The sequence below is a fragment of the Aotus nancymaae genome, unplaced genomic scaffold, assembly GCF_030222135.1.
Source record: "Aotus nancymaae isolate 86718 unplaced genomic scaffold, 86718_ANA_hifiasm-v0.15.2.pri h1tg000057l, whole genome shotgun sequence".
NCBI classification, from domain to species: domain Eukaryota; kingdom Metazoa; phylum Chordata; class Mammalia; order Primates; family Aotidae; genus Aotus; species Aotus nancymaae.
The window spans coordinates 34,077,704-34,084,951 of NW_026988471.1; the positions used below are offsets into that span (position 1 = coordinate 34,077,704).

Sequence of the window (7,248 nt, forward strand, 5' to 3'; positions counted from 1 at the left end):
TTCTCATCTTCCACGAGCTTTGGGGTCGACTTTTTTTTTTTTTTTTTTTTTTTGTGCTTCTCTGATTCTTTCATTTGTGAAGTTAGGTTGTTAATTTGAGATCTTTCTAATTTTTCGATGTGAACATTTAGTGCTATGAATTGCCCTCTTAACACTGTCTTAGCTGTATCCCATAGATTCTGGTATGTTGTTTTTTCAAAGAACTTCTGGATTTCCACCTTAATTTCATTATTTACCCCCAAATCATTCAGGAGTATGTTGTTTAATTCCCATGTAAATGCATGATTTTGAGCGATTTTCATAGTCTTGACTTCAATTAAAAATTTTTTTTCAATGTTGGATCTTTTAAGATAGAATATATATAGAAAAAGAGACCATAAAATCTGGAGACATGTATGAAAACATTTTGCTTACAAAATGCATCAGTACCACATTAAGTTTGCATATGGGCGTATATTTTGAGTTAGCCATTTATTAGCTTCTCACCCAATGATACTAGCCAAAAACCTAAGAGTCATTCCTGGCTCTATCTTTTCTCTCAATCCTTTAATAAATTACAACACTTGCTATTTATATTACCTAATAACCATCCTTAATTTTGTCATTTTTAATTTCCATCCCGACTATATTAGTCTAAATTAACATAATCTTTCATTTCAATAATTGCCATATTCTTAAAATGCAAAATTGATTATGTTTTTCATGCTGCTTCCATCATTTCAAGGGATTCCCAGTGTTCCCAGAGAAAAAAGCAAAAACCCAAATTCAGCCTAAAGCAGTCCTATAATTTTATCCTAATTACTTTTTTATCTTTATCCCAAATCATGTTCCATCTGCTTTTCTGCACACTCCCAGAATTAGCATTATGTTAGTTTTTTTGTATTTACTATGATCTACCTTGCCCAACATACGTTGTACCTCTGCTAAAATGCCCTTCTCTCCTCAGTCAACCAACTCTTTGAAATGATTACATTGTGCCTTGTGTATTACATCTTTAGAAAATCCCTTAACCTTTCTTACTGGGTCTAAATCTCATCTCAAAGTATTCTTTTAGTAGCCCTTAGAACAGTTGGAAACTTATATTTGTATTTGCAGTATTATAATTAATAACTGTCTAGTTATACAGAAAATAATTGACATAAAAGCATGGACCATGTCTATTTTTACTTAAAATTTTGTGAACATTGTCTAACTCATAGTAGACACACAGAAAAAAGATTTTGTAGAATAAACATATGATCTTTGCTCTAATTGAAATAGCATATATCACATCTAAGCCTCCAATCATTATGAACAAACAATGTTTAGTTAGGTTCAGGTTCCTAATGGTAACACAGATGCTATGATAAAGCTGCACAGCAACCAATGCCAAAAATCTAGTACCTTGTATAAAAGCAATCATTTATTTAGTGTTTATGGATTTATAGGTAAGTTACAATTTGATTAAGCTCAGGTGGAATTACCTGGGCTCTGTTGAACTAGGAAAAACTACTAGCTTTGAGTTAAGTATATATATTTGGTTTTCATATGTTACTCATTGTTACTAATGTTTTAGGTCTGAAAAAGTAAATTGTTGCTACACAGTATAGTGATATGAACATACTAAAAAAACAACAGTAGCAACAGCAATAAACAGCAATAAACCACATTTAAATGTGGTCCAGCTAAAATAGTAGTATATTAATTAGATCTGCTACGGGTAAATCCTCATTCTAGGAACTAAGCAAAGGCTTCCTGGGTATGGATTCTGTATAACCAAGGCCAGCAGCCCCAAGAAGGCAGGTGGTGCCTTTTTGAGAATTCAAAAATCTCATGTTGAAATTATTTTTGTACATATTCCATAGTGTAAAGCAACTCACATGACAAAAACACAAATTAGTGGGCAAAAATGTACATTCTACCCACAGGGAAGCTATGGCAAAAGTGGAGAAAGCAGGAAGAACTGTGGACAAATAATAAAACCTATACTAGCTGATAAATTGTAACAAGGTTAAAAATTTGTCTTAGTTACTAGCATATAAAAAATTAAAATTCTAAATTGTTATCACCAGAAAGTCATCAAAATATCAAAAATAACCTGAGAGATGCTAGGTGCTACCTGACTATCCAATTAAGAATTATCCATTTACCTGAACTCCAACTTCTACTCAGAATACACATTTCATCCCATTTCATTCACTTTGGCCCTCTAGATATAAACATTCCTCTGACCCACTTTGATTGCTATTTCAATATTTATCTCTGGAATATACCTTCAGCTATGTTAACTGTATACTGGATTTGATACAGAATGGCATGATCCTGTCTTTTGAGCCAATACTAACAAGCAGTTGCCATTCCATTTTCAGCTGCCTATCCCTAACCCTGTTGATACATTAAGTTGAACTATTGGTAATAATAAAACTGTCCAGGAATAAGAAAATACTCTTAAATGTGGTGCAGCTCAAATAGTAGTATATTAATTTGGGGGCTGAAAGAGAAAATTTTAAAAATATAATAATTATGGCATAGGTTTACGTAAGTTTTGGACTGCCTGCCAGTAGTGTTTTCCCAGTCCCTAACAGTGATAGGTTTTCAGTTAACCTTTACTATAGAAATTCTAGCATCACAGATATTTTTCAATATGATTGGAAGCTATGCACAAACTAGTCCTACTGGAAACAAAACATCAATTAATGTTCTTTTAAAAAATAATTTAACTGTCTTTAAGAATGAAATTTGATTATATATGTATACATATTGGTTTCCATGTTACTAATTGTTACTGATGTTTTAGTCCTGAAAAAGTAAATTGTTACTACACAGTATAGTGATATGAAGATACTAAAAAAAAACAAAACAGCAACACCAATAAGCTTCCATATTTAAAGAAAACAAAGTTGATTAGCCTACTAACCACAATTTTTAAATGCAGCTACAACATCCTAGCCAGGGCAGATTCTTTCCCCGTCCTTGAATACCCCCAAAACCAAAAATACATACTATCTATCTTCTTCTTCTTCTTTTTTTTTAAGTTCAGCTTTTTATTGAACACATTATAAAAGAGGTTTAGTCAAAAAGACCAAAGCCCATGTCATCATCAGACTCCTCGGATTCTTCTTTCTTTGCTTCCACTTTCTACTCCTCAGCTGGAGCAGTAGCGGTGGAGGGAGCAGGACCTCCTGCTGGAGCAGGCCCACCAGCCTCTACATTGCAGGTGAGGCTCCCAGTGTTGACGTTGGCCAGGGCCTTTGCAAACAAGCCAGGCCAAAAAGGTTCAACATTTACACCGGCTGCTTTAATGAGGGCATTGATCTTATCCTCCGTAACGGTCACCTCACCGTCGTGCAGAATGAGGGCTGAGTAGATGCAGACGAGCTCGGAGACAGAGGCCATGGTGCGGGTGAGAGTGGGGCTAGCGCTGCCTGACGTGGTGCTAGTTGCCGGATGAAGTGAGGGCCTCACCCCAATGCGGCCTTAACTTCCTCAGAAGGACCGAGCACCTTGGTGGCAGCTGAGAAAAGCATACTATCTTCTTTCTTTCTTTCTTTTCTTTTTTCTTTTCGTTCCTTCTTTTTTTTTTGAGAGAGAGAGATGCACTCTGTCACCCACGCTGGAGTGCAGTGGCTCCATCTCAGCTCACTGCACCCTCCGCTTCCCAGGTTCAAGCGATTCTCCTGCCTCAGCCTCCCAAGTAGCTTGGATTATAGGCATGCACCACCATGCCCAGTTAATGTTTTGTATTTTTAGTAGAGATGGGGTCAGGCTGTTCTCAAACTCCCGACCTTGTGATCTACCCACTTCCGCCTCCCAAAGTGCTGGGATTACAAGCATGAGCCACTGTACCCAGCCCATACTATCTTATTTCTATTACAGAATAAATTCAGATTGATTTACTATTTGCATGAATAAATAATAAAAACATTTTGTCCTTTAGACTCCATCAATTTGTCATTGGTATGTCCCTTAGTCTCATACTTAGCTACTTTGCTTCCTGCTTCATGTGATCACCCTTGTATTATTTGTAAACATCTAGTAATCCTGCACCAAGATGTAGTCTATTTTCCATAATAAGCATTGGCACTTATTTCTTCCTTTCTTCTTTAATGATATTTTAAGGACTATAATCCTCTACAAATGCATACACTGGCAAACATTATAAACTTGGTTTTTGATATAAAATGCAGTAATCAAGATGTGGTATGGCCAGGTTGGAATGTGCCTAGAGCCGACTTTATGCCAAAACAGCCATTAAAATACCTTCAGCATCATTAATGCAGTTATTCTAAATCTCCTCATAGTTGCCCCAGAGGTAAAATTTACATACACTGAAATGCTCATATCTTAAATTTTATAATTCAATGAGTTCTCATAAATGTACACACCCAGATTACCAACACCCTGTTCAAGATTTGACATTTTTCTCACCTCAGAATACAATTTAATCCCTACTAGTGGGTCCTGATTCCACACAGGTTAGAAAATATTCGGATTTCAGTTTCCACTTACTGGTGCAGTCTGTTCTAAAAATTCAAATAAACTAAAAACTGCAGTGTGTACTCTTTGTGCCTACTTTCTTTTGGTCAACATAATTTTTGTGACTAATACATGTTATTGTGTACATTTTTTTGTTAATTTTTTTTTAACTTTAAGTTCTGGGATACATATACAGAATGGGTAGGTTTGTCACATAGATATACTATATGTGCCATGGTGGTTAGCTGCACCTATCAACCTGTCATCTAGGTTTTAAGCCCCACATTACATCAAGCTACAATTGAATTTCTTGATAGAATTAGAAAAAAACTATTTTAGATTTCATATGGAACCAAAAAAGAGCCCATATAGCCCAGGCAGTCCTAAGCAAAAAGAACAAGACTGGAGGCATCACACTATCTGGTTTTAAACTATACTACAAGGCTACAGTAACTAAAACAGCATGGTACTGACACCAAAACAGATATATAGACCAATAGAACAGATCAGAGTCCTCAGAAATAACACCACACATCTACAGCCATCTGATCTTTGACAAACCTGTTTGTTAAATTTTTATTGCTGTAGTAGTGTTCCATGGCTAAAATATAAGACAGTTTGTTTCTCCATTCAGCTGTTTGTGGATATTTAGGTTATTTCCTGGTTTTGCTGATTAATAAATCTGCTTTGAACATGTTTGTATAAGTTTTTTAATTTTTGTTTTTTTACTTTTTATGTAAAAAAGAATGTTTTAAAAAAATTTTTACTCAGTGTGGATGGCTAGGGTAAAAAGCCTGTCTCATAGGTTAATATACAGCTAACTTTAGAGGAAATATTCAGATAGTTCAAAATTTGTCATATCATTTTATACTCCCATCAGCAATGTGTGGGTGTTTTAGTTGCTTTACATTCACCAATACTTGTATTGTCAGTCTTTTATATGTTAACAGTTCCACTGTGTAAGAATTGATAATACATTTTTACTGTAATGTGAATTCCCTTGATCACAAATAAAGTGGAATCTATATTTTTTGCCCCGGTGTACAATATTGTTTGCCTTTTTACTACATTTGTTAATGCTCCATACATATATTTGACATGAATGATTTATTCTTAATAGAATTGTGTATTCATTTGTTATGAATATTTTTCCATTCTATAACTCTCCTACACATTTTATTTTTATCTTTTGATAAAGTCAGAATCTATCATTCTGTCCTATTACATGATACATTTAATTTGTATATAAAGTCAGATGGATAAAGTTTTATCTCTTCATTCTTTTGCATGTATATATATATATGTACATTTATATATATATACATAAATGTAGAATTGTTCCAGCACCATATGTTATAAAGATGTTCTATTGAACTAACTTCAGTCATCATTCAAAATAAATTTACTGCATAAGGATAAGTATCTTTCTGAGTTTTTCTATCTGTTCCATTTATCTGTTTGTCTACATTCAAAGCAATACTACATTTTCTTGATCAATATAACTTTATATCTAAATATATAGTTGTGGCTTCTGCTGCTGTTTGTCTCTGCAGTTATTGGCTTTCATCTTATGCATCTTGAGCCTGAAAAACTTCTTTTGACATTTCCTGTGGTAGAAGTCAGCTCTACGTAAGTTCTCTTAACTATTGACTGAAAATATTTTTACTTTGCCTACATGTTTGAAGGATACTTCTTCTATATACAGAATTCTAGGTTGACAGTTTTTTTTTTTTTTTCTCTTTAAAGCTCTCATTCGATAATCTTTAACCTTCAGGTGAGAAGTCAGCTATATCTTGTCAATATTATACGGTCTATAATATGCCTTTATTTTTCCCTCTAGCTGCTTTCAATAAATGTTCTTTCTCTTTGGTTTCAGCAGATTAAGAAAGACATCACAAGGTGTACTTACTTTCTCTCTCTTAGATTGAATTTCTTCAAATATTTTTTCTGCTCCATTCTCTATCTCCTCTTCTTTTGAGAAGAAATGTGTGCATATTTTAGGGTATTTAATATTTCTCCATATGCACTGAAGGCTTTATTGGTTTTTCACTCCTTTCTTCATATATCAGTTTGTCTTCAGGCTTACTCATATTTTCTCATGCTGACAGGTCCTTATTAAGCCTTCCAAGTGAGACTTTTATTTTTATATCTTATTTTTTCTAGTATTTTGATCTAGTTCAACTTTAAGCTTCCATCTGCAGAATATTTCAGTAAGTTCATTAATAGTTTTCCCTTTTTATACTGCATCCTTTAATATAGTTATCTGATTTACTTTAAAACCTTTTCTGGGCTGGGCGCGGTGACTCACGCCTATAATCCCAGCACTTTGGGAGGCCGAGGCAGGTGGATCACAAGGTCAAGAGATCGAGACCATCCTGGTCAACATGGTGATACCCTGTCTCTACTAAAAATACAAAAAAATTAGCTGGGCATGGTGGCGCACGCCTGTAGTCCCAGCTACTCGGGAGGCTGAGGCAGGAGAATTGCTTGAACCCAGGAGGCGGAGGTTGCGGTGAGCCGAGATCGCGCCATTGCACTCCAGCCTGGGTAACAAGAGCGAAACTCCGTCTCAAAAAAGCAAACAAACAAACAAACAAAAACCTTTTCTGATAATTAGAACATCTGTAACATTTCCTTTTCTTTCTTGACCATGGGTCATATATTCTTGCTTCATGAAATGACTTGTAGTTTTTTATTTTTCTTATTACTGTATGCTAGACATCGTGAGATAAGGAAATGTAGAGACTGAAGTAAATAATATTTTTTCCCACTGAAGGCAAATATTTGCAGTGA

At 34.8% G+C, this 7,248-nt stretch overlaps 1 pseudogene; it reads right to left on the reverse strand.

Moving 5' to 3' along the window:
* Nucleotides 1-3,005: 3,005 nt before the first annotated feature.
* LOC105733113 (large ribosomal subunit protein P1-like) lies at nt 3,006-3,375 on the reverse strand (annotated as a pseudogene).
* Between the last annotated feature and the right edge of the window lie 3,873 nt (nt 3,376-7,248).